Raw genomic sequence first — 23,104 nt, forward strand, 5'->3', positions numbered from 1 at the left:
CACTTCTTTGTTTTCTAAATTATTCTTCTTAATGATCAGGAAGAGACTAAAAATTGGCTCGTACTATATTGGGAAACACTATTGGGAGGTAAGAACAAAAGAGATTAAGCTTTTGAATGAGTTACGAGCACTAATGGTTCCTTAATATTAGCTGTGCTGTAGAATATTGGGGGGAGTGGAGAAAGGGAAAAGATGGGATAAAAGCACGCACTGATTTGAGTTTAGGAAAGTCAGGTCCTTCCGTGGTCAATACAGAGGATAAGGCTTTTGGGGCTGCTGTTTGAATCACTCCGTAAAAGGGGAAGAAGGGCTAAGCTAAAAAGCTTTTTGCTACCAAAAGAGACAATTTCTCCTTTTCATTTTCACTAGCAGTGATGCACACCTGACCCATCTGTTAGACAGCTTGGTTTGCAAAACAAGCAGAAAGCTAATGTAAGAAAAAAGCTTCTTTTGTTTTCACTATCTGAGCTCATCGAGGGATCTGTCGGTTTGGCACATCTAGCACTAAGGAGGGTGTGAGAGTGAGTGGCTTGTAGCAGTAGGATGAGAAGTGTTGAGTGAGATTAGCCTGTTCCCCAGCTGTGAGCGGGTGGCTCAGCTCAGCTGTTTTGTGTGGCTGGACCCTCTCATGTGCGTCTCACAGCCTCTAAGGGCCCCAGCTGTCTTCACTGACTATGGAGGGACAGAATGACCCTCAGCTTCCCCCTTGCCCTGTGGTGGCAACCATGGCTGCTGTTGTCATCTTTGAACATTGCCTTTTCCTTCCCCTTCTTTCACCTTGTGTAGTCTTGATTTTATTTTTTTTTTTAGTTTGAAAACAGGAGATACGGTCATCTCAGTAAAACTTTTTACCTTGTTAGGTATAAAGTCAGTAACTAAATGATGGGAGGGTTTCTGTGGCAAAAACAAGTCTCAACTTCTCATTTGTTTCAATAGTGTCACTGCTATCTGCACTCCTGATGACACAGAATTTTTTAATAAGCAATTCCTCAAAAGTAAGGGGTATCCAGAATTTTTGCTTTAAGGCTATGCTCAAGAAGAACGCACTTAAAATCTAAAGCTGAGGGAGAGTGTCCAGCCACACCTGTAGTGGTGTCACGAGTTCAATGCCAAGCCTAATGAAGCTCCCTTTCACTTGTATCACATCTGGGTTCTGTTCATTTTGGCAAGCAGTCAAAAACCGATTTAGCCCTTTACAGGAATTAAACATTGCACTCAGACATCGTAACTCAAAAGACTGTGTCCAGTGTATGGTGTGAAATTAATCAAAAGGAAAGAAAATTAATGACCTGCTGTGGTGCCATCCATCAGGATATCCCTCAGCAGGTGTGAAATTAACTTGCCTTGACTGTGGATTAAATTTAACGGCATGACGTAAAACTACAGAAACTGTTTCCGTTATTGCTAGGGAGTAGCAAGTGTTTTTAAAGATTCCATCTTAATGAACTGCTTACGCCATACAGTGGATAGTCCTGTGATCATTTAACAGCATGAGTTTAGATTATGTTCCCTAAGAAGATCAAGTATTACTGTATCAGTAAAAATTGTTAAAGGCAGGCCACAGAAATGAGGTTTTAATTTCTATAATTACTGTGCAGCAGATGGTGGATGTATACTTTGTTCCAACATAAGTACTTCAGCTCAAATATAAGCAGTTATGGTCTTTATTTACAATTTATCAGATTTTAGCCTAGGTGATCAAAATTCCTTAGTTATGGCTAATTATGATGACCTTCAAAGAAATACATAGACAAAGCCTCACTATTATTATAGTTCCTTTTTTTTTTTTTTTTTTTTTTCTGGATCTTAATTATGAGGATAGCAAACCTACCCACTGATGTTAACTACCCACTAACTTTACTTTGGAATAAGTATCTAATATTAGATTAGAATTAGAATTAGTAATTAAAGCTTTTGGTAAATCCTAGTTAATTTTAATATTGGTTCTGAAAGAGCAGTACTACAAAGATACAAATACACTACAGGTTATTAACAGCTCAAGAGAAATGAGGAAGATTAAGGAAATGTATTTCCCAATTTGAATTTAAAGATCTTGATATTCTGCCAACTATTTTCTTCTGTCCTATTTCCTTATGTGTATGCACTTTTTCCTCTATAGTTGCCCTGATTATTTATTTTTTTAATGGAGTGTTTATCACTGTTGTGGAAGCTCCCTTTTGACTTCTCAGTTCTTAGTGGATTTTTGCTGAATATGACTTGAACATCCTCTAAAATAGAGTCATCTCAGTCCTTGTTAGAAATCCTGATGGTTTTGCCCTTGGCAGAAAATAGTAACGTACAGGCTTTTTTCATCTCCTTCCTTCCCCCCTCACTCTCCCTCTTAAATTCTGAATACACATTTCCAAGAGTTAAGGTAGTTGCATGTTTGTGATTAGGAAGAAGACTTAGTTATGACTTGCACAGTAGCTTTCTTTGAATCAGGGCTGGCGTGCAGCCATTAATATATTTTTAGGATAAGGTGTCCACAGTATATTGGCACATACTTGATTCACTGGTCTTTCTAAATTGACTTATTTCACCTCTTATTAAGGAGCATCTGTGCTTTGTAAAGGCAGTACTTTTTTGTTTAAATACTGTCAATCAGAAAGCTGTTACAAGTAATGAAGGTCTAATGAATGCTTCACAGTTGTAACAAAGTTCTGTGGGTTTTGTGTCAAAAGATAATTCTGACATTAGCATTAGCAAAATGGTTTTGATTCATAACAAATATGATGTAACTACTGAGAAATGTTAGGGTTGTTGTAGTTATCCCACTCAGTTGCTGTGTCACTGGCAGTACTTTCTTCAAGGATAAACTTGTTAGTAGTAGCTCTAAGATTGTGGGATCTGTACTGTTCTGGAACTTAAATGAAGAGCTCTGTAGTCCTGAATGATACTCATTTAGGTAGAGCTGATGAGATTTTAGAAGTTTCTTCTTTCTTTGAAGAGAAACATCAGTGCTGGTACCCATCTCAAAATGAGGAGATAAGCAAGTCATGGAGGCCTAATGCTCTGTAACATTATAAACATTAACAATGCAGGTCAAGCTTTTCGCAGTAAACAAAGGTTAGATGATTACTACAACAGTCATATTTCAGCTGGAGCTTTGAGCAGCTTTCTTTCCCTGCATTAGAAAATGAATGTTTTGATATGAGGGCCTACAGAAACTTGTTCTTAAGGCTTAGACTGTAACATGATGCTATTGCAACCTTGCTTATATTGAAATCAACCCCGGGATACTGTGTTCAATTGCCTGCCTGCAATTTGAGTTTGACATTACTGTGTTTATTTAATTGTACTCCTGCTTGTCTCCTGTTGATGGCTTTTATAGTTGCCTAAGCTTTTATGATTAATCTGTAGCCCCGGGGGAGGTGGGGATAGAAGAGGAAAAGAGCTAAGTTTAACACTTTCTGTGGAACTTCTCCTTTAGTTTTTTTTAAGACAAGTGAAAAGCCAAGCAGGAGTGCTGTGGCAGCAAGAAAATTGAACTGTCCTGGCAATCCTTTTTGTCATTCTATTTTGCTAGGAAGACCACCTTGCACATCTGTTTTTTATGACAGGCTGTGTAAGTTGGGTCACACAGCTCTTCACTGTGTCTTGCATTCAGACTGAGTTTATCTCGTCTGTTTTTGCCATTTGCTTTATCCTTTCATATCTATAATATCAAATCATGAGGAAGCATGAAGGCAATTATGGTGTCTTCACAGTAGTGTTTATTTTTATGCAGCACTACTAGATTGTGGTATGAAGAGAACTCGTATTTCTCTGTTGCCTGTTCCAAGAGTTTGCGAAATTGGTTTATCAATATGCTGAGAGTTAAGCAGTGTGATGTCACATGCCTGTGAGTGTAGGTTCCTGAGATGGTATTTGGATTTCTCTTGATCCAAAATGACTGAGGACTGCAGCTGAGATTAGCAGACACTGTCCATTGTAAGCAAGCTGATCCAGGGGAGGAAAAAGCAGAACAAAGTCAAACAAAAGTGTTAAGTACGTTTATGCCACTAATTCATATAGCTCATTACAGCTCATAAATGTCACCGTAAAATTAGTCAAAATAGGAGTGTTAAAGTGTCTTTCTGTCATTAGTTATCCAGTTGGTTTGGTTTTGGTGACAAGCAGGGTTCATTGTGATTTGCACAACTGATATTGACCAAAATAAGAGAAGGGGAACTGTCTTTTCTGACTGCACACCGTCTTTGCAGAGCATTTGTTCCTGTTCCAGGTTATGCGGGCAGTAGTTTCTGATGGGCTCAGAGCACATGAGAAAAGGGAGCTTGCGTCTGCTAGCAAAGATGAGGCAATACCCACTGGTAAATCATTGGGTAGGGCCTTTTGGGGGGGGTGTGGGGGTGTGTGGTGTTTGTGGTTCTTTGTGAGGAGTGAAGATTTTGTTTGGCTTTTCTCATGACATTTTCTGTATTTTCTCAAACTGCAGTCAATAAGTGTCCCTTCCCAAAGGAATTACCAGTCTGTAGACTTGTGATTTTTATTGCAAATTGGCCAGGAATAGTCAGAAACTTGTTATATAACAAGTCAAAAATGATAATATTTAATAAGAGGCTTATTCTGCATGGGAAAAAATTAAAATATTGTTTAATTAGCAGTCAAAACACTTATTTTGCCCTCTAGTTCATTATGTGTTAAGTAGGTTTATGCCACTGATTCATATAGCTCATTACAGCTCGTAAATGTCACCGTAAAATTAGTCAAAATAAGAGTGTTAAAGAGTCTTGCTGTCATTAGTTATCCAGTTGGTTTGGTTTTGGTGACAAGTTTGTAGATAAAGTGTGAATTTTATAGTTGAAGATGTCATAGGACTTAGCTTTCTGCTTCTCATTATGGAAGGAGACAGCCTGTATCTAAAAGCTGTAGCTGGAACTTTTTTATGGTCATAGCTACTACCTGCCTCTCCTCATCAGCAGTGTCAGTCAATGTACTGTACCAAGTTTAAAAACAATAGACGTAATGGTGCTAATTGTCAGTAAGTCAGTGATGCCACTTCTGGGAACACAGTACCAGTGAGATGCTTCCATTGTGTTCTTTGCCCAAATGGTAGTCAGTCAAGATCTGGAGCATAACAGCATAAGCTGAAGTGGCCACTTGTTTAATAGTGCAGCTGGTGATTTCCAGATTCAAATTATTTTAATATGCTCAAATACTTTACCTGTAGGTAAGACCTTTGAGTCTACATCTCAGAAGACTGTTGACATTGTGAAAAGGAAACTAAGCTCTAGTACAGAAAGTGATTTACATCATTCATTTGATCAATTGATCAATCATTTGATAATTATCACTTGGTATTTTAGTAAGATTTTATAATCTGATAATATAATAAAAATTCGCAGTACTTTACAGTAGCAGGTTGTAATAATAAACAGATAATGTGTCTGTTGGTAAATGACAGTGGAAGATTTTGTACAGGGTATATGTTGTAAATACCAGTTAAGTTGCGCAGAACTATTTGAGGATAGAACTTCACACTGATTTATTTTAACAGATTCAGGGTCCAAATCTCATGATACATACAGTAATGCCAGCTCCAGTTGCCATAGCCCTACAGTTTTCAATTATATTTGTATGTTTTATATCAATAGATTTCAAAGATTTGGGGATATTATATGCTGTTTATTATATTTTATATACAGTAAATAAGATGGGGAATGTACAGGGATAGCAGGCCAATGGCTGATAATACAGCTCTCAAGTTCCAGTGTGCAGCTCTTCTGTGAGATGAGACTATATATGTACAGAATTGAAATAGGAACAAATCTGGGTTTGTGTGTATGGTATGTCAATCTGCTAGAAATTAGGCACAGAATTTGGTCAAGAAGGAAATTGGATTGTCAGATTGCAGTGTCAAAAGTACTGCCATCTGATCCCAGATCATATTAAGGAAACCCTAAAGCAGTCTGGTAGATAGCTTTTGTTTCTTTGCTTGACACGGGGTACATTTAGAGATATATAAAGTGACTGAAGATAAACTGTTAAATATGCCATTAAAAAAACTGTAATGCTAAACTGGAATGTTACTTTCAGTTAGTCTCTGTTCAAAGAAAGATCTGGTTTTAATAATTTATGTGGAGACCAGGAAAGATTTAAACATGATGGCTCTGAAATAAGAAGATTGATGCTACTCTAGTGTGATCTGATTTGGATTCTGACCTGATTTCTTTTAGGTAGTGATTGGTATAGGACTCTGTGAGTGTACATGAATTTATGATTTTTGTAGATTACTGGTTAATGTTTTGGAGTTACTAGCTAATCCTGTTTTGATATAGGATTTTAGTCTAAAAACTGACAGGTCCTTAAATTCTTCCTGTTTTGCTTTAGAATGACAACTGGAAAGTGTACAGAAAAAGCAAAGGATTGTTTGCTTGTTTCAAACAGTCTCATGCTGTGGCTCTCTTCTACATAATGCTTTTCTGTGTGCATGGGTTTAAGAAGTGCTATTTTTCTTTAATGCTTAAACAGAAGGAACATGTTCCATTGAAGCTGTTAATTTTTCACATACTCTAAAAGAGGTATGGAAAAGCATTGTGTACACATTGCTCCAAAAATGTTTTGAGCCTTTCCGTCTGGATTTTTCTTATGTTGCCTTGTAGCTGTTTGTGTGGCAGCCAGACTATAGATAAACTAACAAATGCCAACTCACAATGCCATTTGCTTAGTCAACAACTGTGTTCCATATATAAACACTATGTTCCAGATGTTTTCTCCTTGTTAGCGGTTGCTTTCATGTGCTTGTAACGTATGGCAGAGAGAACCTCATTCTTCAATTCCACACTCAGTGTGGGGTTGCCATCTGCTTTGTGTGTTAATTTGGAAGGTAAGCATTTTGTCACCTGTTTCTACAGATAGAGTCCAGAATGCTTACCAGTCCTATGTATGAGGTCACCTTTGTGGAAAATTTATTAAATTTTTTACAGAGTGTAAAGCAGGAAAATAAAGGCTGTTGTAGCCTGAATGTTGGAGTGTTATGTGTAGGATTGTGGCTCCTGTAGCTGTTCTGTTTCCTTTTTGTTGTACACCCCTTGATGGGAAGGGAAGCCAAAGCAAGTTGGAGAAGTAAGAATAGACATTAAAAGTGTAATACGTATGAGTAATACCATGTTCTGTTGAAAATACTGGTCGAACTGTGTGGGTTTTTTTGCTGGGTTGGCATGCTAGTATTAATAGATTTTGCCCTTTTTAGTGAAAGGTCATATTTTGCATCAAGCTTAATGTAAATTCCTGTGGGCCCCCCCGCCCCAAGATTTCCTGCCTCAAAAGAGCCCTTGCAGTACGTACATTGTATTCTGAAACCTCTTCTATTGCCGTTACACAGAAAATTCCCATGATGGCTTGGCGAGGTCTTCATCTCATTAGTAATGGAAGCTGAAGTGATGGGGAGGGGAGTAGGAGGATGTCGCAGTCACATGGGCGATGTTACGCCTTACGTGACGTCCCTGCATCCTAGCACACACAGTTATAAATCATGCTCTTGTCTCCTGAAAGCAGAAAAGGGTGCAGTTCTGTGGGCAGTGTTAACAGGGAAAGAGAGCAACTAACTCCCAAGAGTTCTCCCACACAAGACAAATTTTGCAGTTCTGCAGATCATTGTGATATTTTTATTTTTTTTTTTTTCCTTCTCTGCCTTCCACACCAACTCTTGAGAATTATTTGTAGTGCTCTTGGGGAAGAAACTGATTCAGCTACCACTCATTAAATAGCTATGGTGTAGATGGAGTACTAGCTCTTATTGAGGCTTTCTGTGCCTCCTTTAGATTTTCAGAACTGTCTTAACTGTCCATATCTACTTCCTTATCATCTTCCTTTTCCCTCCTCTTTCCAGTTTCTATATATGACTTGTGGGGTTTTTTTTTACTCCCACAATGTAGAAATAAATAATATAAAATCTTTGCAGAACTTGATTATTTTGTGAAAGTTTTCTAAATCTGAAAAAGATGAATCTGTAGAGATTTGGCAAACTAATTATATTTATGCAGCCTATCTGAATATTTCATAAATCACACAGAGCTTCAGCTTTCTGCCTTTACTTACCTGGTTTAGATACTCTGGCAGTATTCACATGGAAAGAGTCTGTGCTGCTTAGATACCCCAGTGGTTTGGATATTTTTATTTTTTTTAATCACACAACTTAATTTGTGAGACATCAAAATGAGACTGTTTGTGGGAATGGTTTTGACTTAATTTATATGTGGATGCATGGGATTAAGCACATTCATTACAGCAGGGGAGATTTCTGTCTGTTTTAAGAGCTGTTAGTCAAGTTCTGCTCATTTCCAGCATGTTCCCGAAGAGTACATGGTTGTATGGATACTTGAGAACAGACATTTTAAAGCAGACTTTTGACATCTCACAAGGCAACACAGGAAAACCAGAATCCTCCTCTGAGGATGGAGGTACGTGAAAGAAGGTAGTACTGAAAGTCAGTGGGAAGATTGCTGTTTAGAAAGGGATCTGAAATAATGCAAAACCAGAATACAGTATGCCTAAGCTTAAATATGACAATTGACTAAACTTGTCTTTAATTGCTTAGGATGAAAGTAGATGCTTTTCACACACTTGCTTAATGATACTGTGCAATATATTCTGGGACTGTGTGGGAAACAGAATGGGCTTTGTAGTAACCTGCATAAAATTTCATTGATAAAATACTGTAATTACGGAAAGCTGTTGAGTGCAGTAATATCTATAACTATCCTTTCTTTCATGCTGGGGATACAGTTCTTTCAAAGCAATTTCAAAAGACTTGTGTCATTTACTAGGCTAAATGCAGCCAAGGTTTGTGGCCAAAATACATTTACTTTCATCTGACACTTGGTAGAAATTGTGCTGATGAAGGGATGCTTGTTGCTTTTAAAAAAAAAAAAAAGGTTTTGCAAGATTTTAATGGCTTTTTCTAGTAAATGGTTACAAGAATTTTGTGGTATTGGCTCCAAAATTCTTTATTTATATAGGTTAGTAAAAGCCAACTGTGTGTAAACCAAATAAGATGCTTGGGATAGGTATTTGAAGCATGAAACTTACTAAAACTTCAAAGAATAAATTAGTAAGACTTTAAAAGTCTGTAAAATATGCCAGTTTGGTACCTTGGACTGTCTACAACGTGTATATTCTCGCTTGGGTTCACATTGGCTGCTGATGTTACTGAGTCTAGTTACCTATAGACTAATATTTATGCTGTTCTTTGGTATTTACAGTTCTGTTAAAAATATTTCATTTTCATCAAATCCAGATTTATAAGATGGGTGAATGGAGGCTTATGGTAGTAACTATAATTCTTCAGATAAGTGTGGGTAGCAAATACCTATAGTTTTTTTAAACACCTTCACAGTTAACAGCACAGTTGAAACTGTAAATTTTCTTCAAACCATGAGTCATTTTATGCTTAGCAATCTCATGTTATTGAGCATTTAAGTACCATTTCAATATTAAGAATAGTATTTGGTTTTTCACAGATGATGCCATGCTAGCAGGAGTATTAACTGAATTGCTTCCACGATATTTATGGGTACTTCTAGAACATCCATGTTCATGTACACCCTTTTGGATGCTGTGGCTGGTTTGAAGTGTTAAGGTTTGAGTTGTTTTCATGTCTGTCAAATGAGCTGCCTTACCTATTTAACTTTTGACTGGAGGGATTATACCTGTTAAGGGACTGGAGCATCTGGCATGGGAGGAGAGGCTGAGGGAGCTGGGACTGTTCAGCCTGGAGAGGGAAGCTTTGTGGGAATCTTACTCATGTTTATAAATCTCAGATTGGAGGGTGTAAAAAAAACAGGGCCAGACTCTTCTTGATGGTATCCCATGACAAGACAAGATTCTTTGAGATAATTTTTTCAGAAAATTTGGATATAAAAGCTATCATAAAGAACACAGTCCTCAAAGTCCTTTTTGTGTATTTCACATAATGTGCCAGCATGTCTGAGTCGAGTACTATCACAAACGTTGTAGTATTTGAGGGAATTGTTTGATGGACTTCAAAAATAATTAAATTAATTCCTTAGACAAATAAAAACTTTACAGCAGTGGAGAAAAACATGTGATCTGAATCTAAAATCAGAATACAGCTAAAAGCTCTTGTTATATTTTAATATTAAATCTGTTTGTTGCATGGGATTTATGTAATGATTCTTAAGTGGCTCAGTGTATCAGTAGACTAAGGCAATAATATTTAAAAGGGGCAAGGAGGAAGAAAAGCCAACTGCCATTTTAAAAACTAGATAAGAAATCCTATTCTGTCAAAAATGATCTTGCTTTTACATAAGTTGCCACTTAACAGGTGTTTGAAAACAAGCACATTTTTGTGGTGAGAAACACATGTCCATGTTCAGCCAAATGAATGAGTTTTAAAGAAATTGAAAAGACTTCGTTTATTTTCTTTCCAATTTTATTTTGGAGGAAAAAAAAAGGCAAACCAAATAAAGACTTGCTCAGTCATTTTGCAAGTCTGTAACAACGGGTCATTAGAAGACATTGCAGTAGGAGTTAAAGGGTGATGGGGAAATCAGGCATAGTGCTTAAAGCATAAATGTAAGTAGAGAGATGCTGCTTTTGGGTCACACTTTTTCTTCTCCTGCTGCGAAGTAGTACATTGCTAATGATCATTTACAAAAAGACTGAAGTGCATTCAGTGGTGGGTTGTTCTTCTCAAGTGTTATCAATGTAATCACTCAATGGATTATGGGTTTTTTTTCCTAAACGAAACTGTCTACTGTTTTCGTTACTTAACAAAAAAAGGAACAAAAACATGAGTGGAGATGATTTTTATAGTAGTCTTTATTTTCTCAGTACTGTAAACAAATACACTTTTTTTTTTAAGTTGAGTAGCATCATTAAGATGGATTTCTGAATGATGGAAATTATTCCTTCTTAAATTGCTGCAAGCTATGATGATTTGGGTTTTTGGTTTTTTAAATGGTATAATACTTTTCTGTAGATGAGCTTCTAACTATTTTGTGCTGTGTCTGTTATATGGTACCAGCTATACTTTTTCTTTCTTCCTGTCCCTGAACACCCAGCATTAATAATTCCTTATTCAAGAGCAAATGAATTATTGGAAATAGAACAGATTAATTTGTCATGCTACAGAAATCAACTGTGTGTATACATAATTCTTTGTAAGTAATCCAGTAATAAATCTGTGTACCTTCAAAATAACATTTTACACTTCTGGGTAGGTTTCTAGTTTTGTTTTTTCTATCCTGTGATAGAGTGCACTGAAGTAGTTGAAGATAGCTTTCGTATTAGTGAGTTAAGGGTAGCCAATCTGCTAATTTCACAAACCAGAGGAGTAAGAGTGGCCTACTGTGGTCACAGTGTGTGTTGGTTGGAGCATAACAGAAAGCACCCATGAGCTCTGACTCCTCATGCTATCCTGTAAGTCTGTGACTGCTGTATTTATCAGGACTGATGGTGGTAAGGGATAATAGTATTTTGCAATTACTTACCAGCAGTGTAGCTAATACTCTGCGCACACAGGCTAGAATTTGCATCTAACCAGTGTGGCTAGCACTGTGTCCTCCTGAAGTAATTGGGAGCTCTTGCAGCTTCTTCAAATTAAAGTAGCCTCCTTCACCTAACATGCAGGTAGTCAAATCATCTCTTCACTTCTAAATCTCTAGCATCTTTAAGAAAGCTAATCTTGGTACAGTTCCTCTGGAGGCTCCATGTAACATACATCCAGCCCTCAGACATAGCTGTGTTGGAGAACTTGCCAGGAAAATCATAGCATCACTTAGGTTGGAAAAGACCCTTAAGTCCAACAATTAACCTAACGTGACCAAGTCCACCACTAAACCATGGCTCTAAGAGCCACATCTACACATCTTTTAAATACCTCCTGGTGTGGTGACTCAACCGCTTCCCTGGGCAGCCTGTTCCAGTGCTTGACAACACTTTCAGTGATCCAGTGATAACCCTTTCAACCTGCTTCTACTGTTAAGTAAATCTGCTTCAGTTTGCAAAGGGTAAAACGTTTTTTTGAAAGTTTGTCTTCTAATTTTCTTTTTACCTTGACTCCCACCTGTGTCAGACCCCTCCGGGCTATCATTGTCACTTTGTGGCATCAGCTGTGCAATGCAAATAAGTTTGAAGAAAACTGCAACGGCAGCCTCTGCCTGGTGCAGCCCCTGCAGGATCTTTATCAGTCTTGTCCTGTTTTCAAGAAGGCCATGTTCCTCAATAATTTCACTGTAGAAATAGATTTCACTGTAGAAATAGAAACAAATTCTCCTGCAGGGGCAGCTTACTAGCTTTTTGGTGAAGGTGTCCTGGCTGTAATATATATATATATATATGTATATATATGTATATATATATATATATATTTCATTGAGTTTATTAAGAGTCTGCAGGACTTGAGGAAGTTATAACACTGCTAGATCTTCAGGTTTGAGTGACTAACCCAGATAAATTTTTATTGAACTCACTGGTGTCAGAAATTTGCAGTGTTGCTAAAGTACCCTGTCCCATCTGCCTGTGGGTTAAATGAGTCTGTCCTGAAAGGTCAGTCTGTCCTGTCTATGAGCCAAATTTTTATTCCATCTGTTAATGTGAATGTTCTGAAGATGATGCCAAGAAAGAATTTACTAAATATATACACTTTTTGTGGGAATAGATAGTCCTTGAACTGATCAAGTTTTCCTGAATACCAAAATTAAAACAGCTTTGACTGCCCTCTCAAAAGACAAGTGATGGAAAATGACTTCCTGTGACTTTCATCATCACATATATGTTTCCTTTCTCTTCAGATTCTTCTTCATTCATTTGGGATGTGAGTCTGTATTAGAACTATTTTTTATTTCATTTATATTCATATATATATATATATAAAAAATATATATTATTAATGCATTTATATTCATACCATACAAATGTAAAATGTATGACTATAAAATATCCTAAATTCAGGTAGAAGACTGATACAATATAAAAAGCAGAGCAATAAACTATGATTGCTTGTTATGAGAATAATTTGGAATATGTAAAGTTTAAAATGTGGGTACTTTCAGTTTATAGTGTTTAAGCAAATCACGAGAAGTAGTTGGAAAGATCACTTTCAATAACAGTTCTCAGATCTCAAGAAAAGTTTTCGTATGAATTCTTGAGTTACAGCTGTGGTTAAAATTGACTTTCCAAATGTAGCAAGTATAATATACCAAATCCTAAAGAAGTGTTTGTATTTTGATTTTTTTTTTTTTTCTCCTTTTAGCACATTAAGAAGGATGGGGGGAAAAAAGAAAAAGCTAGCATTGAAAAATTCAGATTTCACTCCTACTCTTTTATAAATTGCTGTTAGTATTCCTGTCTCCATGTGTGATCCCAAGGTCCAGGCTTGTGATTTAAACTATAAACAGAGATGAGATACTTTTATACAAGAATAAATGCACACAGATGGAGATAATCAGAAGTGACTTAAATGCGTAGGCTTTTTTAGAGGTGCCAAAAGCCCACAATACCAAGTTGACGTTGATGAGGACTACAGGTGCAAAGTATGCTCAGACGTACCCTTAGAGTCTGATTTGTAGATGGTGTTCAGACACCTACAGGAACACTCAGGAGTGTATCATTAAGTGCAATGGGAGTTGTGTATTTGGGCGTGTTCATAAATCTCTTAGATGCCTCTTTGCATCTTTATGGAGATTTCTTTAAAAGTCTTGATTTTTGCTATTCTGTTGACAGTTGCCATAAGTAAAGGGAATTTTTTTTTAGGGCTTGCCTTAGTTCTCAGTTAATTATAAGAAATCCTAATGTTGTGGACTAAAGGGGAGAAACAACAACTTTCAAGGACAGTACTTTGCATAAAATGATGGATTTCTGTGGGATTCTTTAACCTATTTAATACATTAAAAGGAAAAGGGCCTTCTGTCCTTTAAAAGTTCTTAATGATAAATGAAAAAAGAACCCTTTAAAAAACGCAATTCTGTAGTTACACCTCTGAGACGTCTATTCTTTGAAACTTAGAAGAAAAAATATTTTAGAATCTGTTATCTAATTCTGAGCATTTTTTATTGACAGTCATCTGGCATGACTGACAAAAACACCCTTATTTTTCTTTGTGTGTTACTTCCATTTAAGGCACACTTCTGTAGTAAAGGAAAATGTTGATGTTGGCAGAGATTCAGAGTTTGTTCTTGTTCCTTAATAGCCATAGTGATTAAATATAGATAGTAACATAGCTTTTTTATTTAATAATGAAAACTATAAATGAGTAGTTTTTTGCAATTACATATTCTTGCATGTAATTCCTATAGTGCACAGTAAGCCTCCATTAAGCTAATAAATCAAACTTCATGTTCTTGAAATCCTTTCCATCTCCTTTCCCGGTCCTTCCTAGCCATAGTACCAGCCTCTCCTTCCAAATATTAAAAAAAAAAAAAAAAAAAAAGCAAGCCAGGGTCTTGCAGAGTTTTGACATACTTATGAGGTATTTTCATCCTGTCATACAACAGAGTTGTTTTAACTGGCAAACACCCCTCCCCCCTTTCTAATCTCAATTTAGTGTAACATGATTTTTCTTTGGCTTTCACAAGTGTGGCCTTGCTGTACTGACAGCTAAGTTCTGTCTTTTCCTATACATACATACTAGTTTGACTGTGTTCCCCTTACCCATCCTTCCTTCCACTCCTATTGTCCCAACTGAAACACAATTGTGTTTACTTTCACAGTCTGCCCATCCTGTTCAGCAGTGAGGGCCTCCACCTCCACCTGGGCTATGTGCTGCCCACATTAGACTTTTCTATAAGATAAAAACTCTGTAAAAAGCATCTTTTTGCATTCTCTAACACAGGTAGGAATTCTCCCTTTAATCTCAGCAAAACTACTTTACTCGTCACACTGAAGAGATCGTTAGATCTATATGTGATGGATATGGTGGGGGAAAAAAGAGAAAATGAGACTCCTGGTCTTGTCAGCACAGCTTCCTAAACTTTGTTTCTTTGTGTTTCCAGTCCAGCTGCTCATTCTTATCATCTGTTTTTGCACAGCTCGGCTGCTGGGCACAAGACATGTCTTTGTCCTTGGTACTGTCGCATGACAAGGCAGTCTCCTAATCCATGCGTAGGATTTACTATAATGCAAATACTAGTCCGATGGGGGTAGGTCTAAGTAAAAATCCTGTGTCTACGATATGACATGTTCTCTGTGTACTCCAGTGAAATCCAGCCACTTGTCTAGGAGATAGCAATTGTGGTAATTTCTTTTTCTTTCTTTTTGCTTTTGTTGTTCTAGAGGCTGTGCTGTATGGTACAGTTTGATTACATTTAGGTACCTGAAATTTAACTTCCCAGACAGAAAAACAAATACAAGAATTGCAACTTGATTTGTGAAAAATGGAGCCACAGTTGTGGATGTTTTGTGATTCACAGGAATCATATTTTATTTGTGTATCTTTTGTTGCATATATGTGTTACTTGAGTTTTGTGCTGTGTCCTTTCATCTTATATGTTGACTCAAAACCTATTAACTGTTTAGGCTTTAACAATACTCTTAGACAAGCTAGTTTCTCTCTCCTTCTGCTTTAACTGGAATCTTAGGTCAGAGGGAGATGAATGGATTATCTGTTTAACTGGAATTTTTAACCAGTCATCTTACAAATTTTATTATTCTTTTAGTTTCTTTTATTTCTGTTTTTATTGTAAGTGGTACATAAGATTATTCAATCTGTCGAAACCTAGGGCTTGCTGCTTTTGTTCCTTGCCTAATTTAGCTCTTTTTTTTTTGTTTGGGGTTTGGTTTTGTTTCGTTTTAGCCAGTCCTGTTTAACTGTTTTTCTTGAAGAATTACACAGCAAGTATTTAATATTCTTTCCAAACCTGATCTTCTGAAACTTTCTTGCCATATTGAAATTAAAAAGAAATAAAAAATCAGTGGAGAAGGAAGAATAGGAAATGCTAGTGAATATATTTTTTTAAAAAATAAATTTAACTGAGTGGATGACTTTCGCAGTTATGCAACGCTAAGCTTAAAAATGAATTCTTGTCAAAGTTCTTAAATAAAAATTGTGGGATGTCTTGGCGCCTTTCTCTTTTTGAAAGGGAAAAACTATCTCTTCTTGTTCTTTGAAAACGGGTTTTGTGGAGTTGGCTGTAGTGTGGGGAGATTTTTTTTAGTGGCTTCGCTGACACTCCTCTAAGGCTTGCTGGTCTGTGTTTTTAATCTCCCTGATGTTTATTTGCTCGCAGTGTTTGCAATGTCACTTCAGTTTTTCTCATGAAACTTTTTAGGCATTTATCCTTCACTCACTGCCAATGTTAGATCTTTGTTATTGTTGGTTCCTACTTTGTCCTTCAAACTCCTCTTCCCTTCTCCCTATCCCCTAAAAAGACTGAAATGTCGACTGAAGTGGGGAAAAACACCAATCTACCAGGTTATCTTTTCATTAAGTGCAGCCTTAAAGGTGAATTTCTTCTGTATCTTTCTAAAGCAAATTTTAAAAAAAAATCTCTACATCCACATATAGATAGGACTATTGTTTGTCAAAAGTACACTTAATGCTTTTTTCCTCACTAAACTTCTTATTCTAAAGTGATGAAAGTGTTCCTGGCTGATTGTTAAGAATTGCCTCAGACATGGCTGGCCTTCAGTGGAGAATGAAATGGTTTTCTATGAACTTTTACATCTGGTACATTATAATACTCAAAAGGTAAATAATATTACCATTATTCTTTTTAGAGACTGGTGATATATCAAATTTTGTCCTTTGTTTTGAAAGTGAAAAAAAAAATCAAGTAATAATTCTCCCTATCCCCTCAAAAGACTAAGATGTCATACTTTCATTACCATGCAGAAAAAAAGTTTTCAAAAAATGAGTTTTCATCCTGTTTGAATAGGAAAATATCAAGGAACTAGGCCATAATATGGTGGAGGCACAGTGCCTTTTGTAGTATAAAATATTTTAAGGGGTACTCTATACAAACTGGTACTTAGAGGAAATTGTTAGGAGGAGGATTCAAGGCATTGGGGACAAATGTTTCTAACAATGCTATTTGTAACGTTTGCCTTTAATGCTTTACATGCTTCCCAATCCCTTTTGTGGCACCTCACTGCTGTGGGAAGGTGGCAGTGTGGGGAGGGTGGTCCAGCAGTTGGAGGGTTTCCTCCTTGTGGACCAGCAGGGAGGAGAGATAGTGAGAGGGCATGGGGGTGTGATAGGAAAATGCAGATTATGTATGCGGGTCAGCAGTGGCACCATGTTACTTAAAGGTTCATAAAATGAAGGAAGGAAGAACACTCTGCCCCACTCTCACCACAAAAATCTATCTGAGGGAGATTTTTCTGGGTTTTCTCCTTGGCTGCAGAACCTGAGTGGAGTTTCAAGGGGGTTTTTGAGGACTGCTGGGTTCTTTTGCAATTTAAATCTAACATGTATGGTCTTCTTCCTAGTCCTGGGAAATAGAGGCCAATCAGACTTGCCAGTCCAGATTTTTCCACTGCACTGCAAACTGAGTGAGGCGAGTAATAGACATGTTGGATTTTTACAGTATCTAGACTGAGAACTGGATACAAAAGCATTTATTTGGCATGCAGTCAGTTGCTCTGTCATTAACTGAGGCAACTACTGCAAGTGAAATTCCACCTGTATTAGTGCCTAGCAAGACATACCTTCATAACTTCAGTGACCTCTGGTTTGCAGTCACACCACAATGAGCTGCTGCAGCCAGTGCGTTCAGTACTGTGCAGGTTGCAAGCCAGCTGAAAGCATTGACTGTGTCTGTTGGAAAAAGCCTTTGTTTAATGACACAGATATTTGGTTGGTATCTTTTCTCTTGGTCCAGCTCTTAGAAACTTTCTTTCTTTCATAGTCCTCTATCTACTTCAGTTTATTGATGAAGATAATGGCATGACAAGATGGGGTTTGCTTCTCAGTGCTTAGCATTGACTCCTTTGCAAGCCAAAGCAGAGCGCTCTGGTTAAGGCTTCACAAGTAGCAGACCTGACAAATTGGAACCTCATGCTTTCAGCCAAACTCGCAAAATGTGTTGCATCTATAAAGCAAATATTTAGTGGCTTGGTTTTTTGTTGGATTTGGCGTTTGAAGTTTAGATGACATATAAGCAAAGGGGAAGAGGGAACAGATGAGATATTTAAATCATACTTGATAAAGAAATCTGAAAAAATCTGAAATGCACCAAAACCATTCTGTTCTCTAGCAGTATGTGCTTCTTGGTTTGTGCTTATATAAAAATGCAGAAAGGATGTTATGCAAGTGTGTGTTTCTTTGCTTGACACTCACTACGCAGCCACCTGTTAAAACATAACTGTATGGATGATTCCCAGTATGAGATATGAAAGCTTTGCTGCTTGTGATGAAGTATGTTTACTAACCTTCAGAAAGCAGATTTTGTTGTTAGCAAAGTAGAATTTGAAAGCCTGATAAAGTGAATGCATACAAACTTTGAAAGTAGTACATGGGCTGGAAGATAGTGTTGTGCTAGTAACGGAAACAGAGCAGGCAGCTGACTTGTTCTGCAGAAAACTTCACTTACTCTGTACTTCCTAAACGACAACTATGGACAAGGGTGGGTTTTCAAGCATGTTCTTTTTTGGCTATCTTCAGATTTAATGGTATCCAAAAAACCCTCTTGACACTTTTGTGCAATATTTATTGTGAGAACACTTGACTAGTAGCCTAAACTTGGTATCAGCAAATGTAATTAATTATGCATTGTCAGACCATTGAGGGGAATTTATTCTCAAAATAAAATTGAGAACCTAATGGAAATGCCAAAGTCTGTAAAGGATGGTTAGTTCTGTATCTTCCTGTCACCTGTGGTTACATACGTGAACATACAGTGTTTCTGAGTATCTCTGCCTACATGACTGTGTGTAAAATGCACTGAAGAGGTTGGCTGTTTCAGAACATTTGGAAGTACTGCTTAGAGTTTTGAAGAACGTAAGTTTAAAGGAACGCTGAATGGACACTGACCACATGGAGAAGGGTAATGTTTGCTTATTTACTTAATTAATGTGACCCTAGACCTTGGGAGTTCCTGAGCTGTGAATGCTTAATATAGAATTTATACCAAATATTTTCATAATCCTGCATGTAAATCTTGGCTATGTTCTTGCAGTGTCTGTGGTTTTATTGCCCATTATTGTCTCCAGCATATTCTTACTGACTGTGCAGCAACCTTAACACAGACCCATAATGTCTTATGCAAAGATAGTGTTAGGTTTTTGTACCTACCAACTACTGAGAGCTGCAGAAATTACTATACTTGTGAATGTATATATGTGTAGTGGAACAGATTTTACATGCTGAGGGCCAGATCCTTATGGTGTAAATCAGTGCAAGTGTTTGGAAGATAAATGGCATAGAGATCTGACCCTGTGAGAATTTAACTTTTTTATGAAGTCAGTATATTGATAAGACTAACAGTAATATTGAGTTCTGAAGGAGTTTCCCGTAATCTTGGATAATTTATTTAAGGAAGGTCTTGAAATAGGAAGTTCTAATCACTGTTTGTGGCTTTCTCATAAATGAAAAACTACATATTCCTTGCTCAAGGTGAAAACTTTATCAGTTTAAGTCTGTAAGTCTTACCAGGAAATACTGACAACTCTTGACAAGCTGTTTCCACTATCAATAGTTACAGGCCTATTTGTATATGGAAACATATTAGTTATGCATTACCAGATACGCTTGTAATCTCATTTGTGTCTGTTGGCATATCACTCATAATGCTGATTTTAATACTAGTTAATGTTTTTTGATCTGTTTCCTTGGTCTTGCATGACCCAGCGTATTCAGCCATTCAGTTTGTTTAGCCCTTGTCTATCAGGCTGCTCTTTCTAGTACCTTTTTGTCTGCTTAACATGCATTTTGTTTACTCTCTCTTAGATTTCACTGAAATGTTTTGTTACCTCATCTCTTCACTCGGCATTTGTTTTTCTCCTCCCTACCTCACCTCTCAGTTTCTTAACCAGTCGTATTTTTTATAGTAATTTCCCCCCACCTCAGATTTTCAAGATGTTTTTCCTCTTTCTTGCTAACTATTGTTGTCTCTACAACTTTCTTCTCATGTCTGCTATTCTGCAATTGCATTGATTGCTGCATCAATAAAATGCTGATGACATTTGCAAATTCTTGTTCATAACGAAAATGAAGACCTGAGCTTTGTTTCCCAGTTGATGGTATTGTTTATCTGTAATCTGTTACACCTACAATGTGTGAATACAAAATTTCTGCCTCTGATTTTTCTAGTCTAATTTCCCAGTGTAACAAAGTTCTTTCAGTCATCCAGTTTTGTCCCTCATAACTTCCAATTCCCATTGGCATTTCAGTCAAACTGATGGTGAAATTTCTGCAAGCTTTCTCTAAATTAGTAGTTGGCCCAGAAGGCCCTTGCTAGTGCAGTAAGGAAAGACATGGAATCAAAGGAGGTTTTGAAAAAATAAAATGCAGAAAACTAAATTGCTACTCTTCTTTGAAGTATTTGCATTTTGTTGAGATGATTAGATGGCTGTAAAATGGATCATATATGGTATGGGCAGCCTTAGCATGTTACCATGATGCAAGAATTAAAGAAACCCTTTTTGAAAGAAACACTCATTCAGACATAAACTGAACTCTAGTTTCAGATGTGTTCTTAGTAAATTGTATGCTGGCCTATAGCCAAAATACATGTAAAGGAAGGGTTAGGGGTTCTTATATACCTTTCAGGCCATTAATGTTACAAATTGTGTTATGTTACTTGATAGAATAACTGCAGATAGTTGATTTATGAGTTTATTTCCTTGGCAGTTTCTCTGATGAGCATCTATGGTGTGAATGACCTTGGTAGTTCAGAGTAGTTTGGTGTGTTTTCAAACATAGGTTTTAAGGAGACATGCTTTTTTTAAGTGATTGATAACCCTGATAGTAACACTTTGGTTTATATAGTGGAATACTCTTGAGATCATGAGAAGAATTAATCTTTAATGAAAATATTCTAGGAATGCAAGTAATGTCCTCGAACTGTTGGGCTGTTGGTATTTAAGTGTTAAGACCAGACTAGATACAATCCACAGTGCTGTCCTCCCAGTACTGGCACTCACACCCCTGAGCTGACATGCTTATGGTGTGAATGTCAAGCCGTCAAAACCTATCGTTTTGTTTTGCAGATCCACTCCTGTTCTGCTATGCTACTTGCTAACATAAATAGAGACTTTGAGACTGAAGGTGTGATTTTTATGTCTATTAAAGACAGGCTTCATTTCCAGGTTTATTTAAGGATAACTTTCTTGGGTAAATTCTAAGTAGAACCTTTGAGAAGGAAGAACTTCATGACCACTCAAGCATTTGATATTGTAAATAATTAAATTTGCCAAAATGTTAACATTTACATTTACTTTGGAACTGAACTGCAGGAACAATAAAGGTTTGCTTTCAGCACTGAAAATGAAGCTATACCAAACCTTGAATGAGAATATTGGCAATAGCTTCAACAAAACATGCTTTGGAAAGGATGCCTTTCCAGTAATTTGGATGATTTATGAAAAGCATTGAGGCATTAAAGAAAGATGATTACCCAAACCATTACTGTACTGTGGACCAGCAACAGATTAAATAGCTTTCTTAAGTAATAGTTGATTATAGCTATCTAGAGGACTTGAAAAGTTGGGAGTAGCAAGGCTAAAAAGAGGGACATTGTTGTTAATGATGGGGTATAAGCAATGAAGAAAAATTCTGGGGTTTTGCATCCATCCTGTAGTGCTATATTGTGCAGAACATCAGCTCAGAAACCTTAATTGCTTGCTAGGACTTTTTCATATTATTACCTGAATTTTGGGGGGTTGCCCTCACACCTTTCCCTGCCTAGCAGTAGTCTAGAGAAGAACTACAAGGTGATATTACTGCTTCACTTTCCTTGTGCTGCCTATGCTGGCTGTTTTCTACACTTTTTTTCCCCATTGAGCTTTGTAAGGGCTACAGCTGAAACAGAGCTATGCCTGAGTTGGCCAGTACAAGCTGTTCTACAGCTGTCTAGGGATGGTGAAAGAGGGGAGGCTGTTTTCCACCCACTCAAAATAGTTCAGAAGTTTTGCCCTACAGTATACTAAGTACAGCTCATACATTTGCAAAGGAAGTTTGTATAGTTAATTAGATGTTGCAGATAGTTAGAAAGCTGATGGTCTTCCAGCAGCACCGTGGTTATAATATAATAGGTGTCAGGTTAGAATGTGGTCATGCTTGGCATGGTACTGGATCTCCTTTGAAAATGCTGTCATGGTTGTGGCCAGGTTGTTTGATATATGTCATAGTAAAGCTTTAAAATTCATAGCAGCATTATGAGAATCATGTGCAAAGAGGTTTTATGTGAAGACTTACATTATTACTATTTGCTTATGGCTGGCTGGATTAGAACTGCTTAAGTATCGAAACTTTTGTCTAATGGTTCCTCTGACAGTTGCTCAGCAGCTCCCTTCCATTAAGGCAGCTGGTCCTGTGCTTTTGGAGAAAAAGCATTACTCTCAAGCCCTGTTATTGCTGTAAAGTTCTGTCTTGTGTGACAGCACTTTAAAGTTTCTAACTGTGCTTTATTGTACATGCACAGAACTACATGTATGTTCCTTTAAACATTTTGACAGTGGGAGTGCTATGTTTGTGATAAGAGGTTATTATAGTTTAACAAACAACTGAGTTGTGTAGCTTTGGAGCTGTTGCTGACCCAGTAACTATAGTCATCAGTTAGGATGGGATAGATTGTCCTTTTTTATACTATGCAAGGCTGTTCTCTGTGACAAATTGAAACATTGACAGCTTTGATTTGAATGGAAGTGCTCTTCTAATCTGTGGTGGTATCATCTGGTGATAAATACCGGTGTTGATCAACAGGGCATATACAAGTGATGCAGGAAATAGATTAAAATATATTTTGCTGTCTTACTAAATTTAAAATTAGTTATGAGACAAATTGCAATTTCATCCTTTGCAATAATAAAGAGAAGGACTTAAATGCAAGAACTAGAGCAATGGAATAATCAGCAGCACTGTTGCTTCCAAACAGGTGATTGTGCTGAAATTTTAATTCCATTAAATTTTGTGCTTTGGAGATGCAGCTTGTATTTTCAGCCATTTGTCTAGCCACATAAACTGGAATGTGCTCAAAATGCTTGC

The 23,104-nt window shown here is 37.0% G+C and overlaps 1 protein-coding gene across 5 annotated transcripts in view; it reads left to right on the forward strand.

The window, feature by feature from the left end:
- MGAT5 (alpha-1,6-mannosylglycoprotein 6-beta-N-acetylglucosaminyltransferase) overlaps positions 1-23,104 on the forward strand; it is a 135,970-nt gene that overhangs the window by 16,007 nt on the left and 96,859 nt on the right. Inside the window, exon 1 of one of the 5 annotated variants that reach the window (XM_026852185.1) lies at positions 15,116-15,192. The exons of 3 other annotated variants lie outside the window; for them this stretch is intronic. The gene's annotated coding sequence lies outside the window, so the exon portion shown is untranslated. Of the gene's footprint in view, positions 1-15,115; positions 15,196-23,104 lie in introns of those variants that run through there. One more of the 5 variants, XM_026852186.1, reaches the window with a different exon arrangement.

This window comes from Athene cunicularia (assembly GCF_003259725.1).
Source record: "Athene cunicularia isolate RWA chromosome 7 unlocalized genomic scaffold, athCun1 chr7_part1, whole genome shotgun sequence".
In the NCBI taxonomy this organism is placed as follows: domain Eukaryota; kingdom Metazoa; phylum Chordata; class Aves; order Strigiformes; family Strigidae; genus Athene; species Athene cunicularia.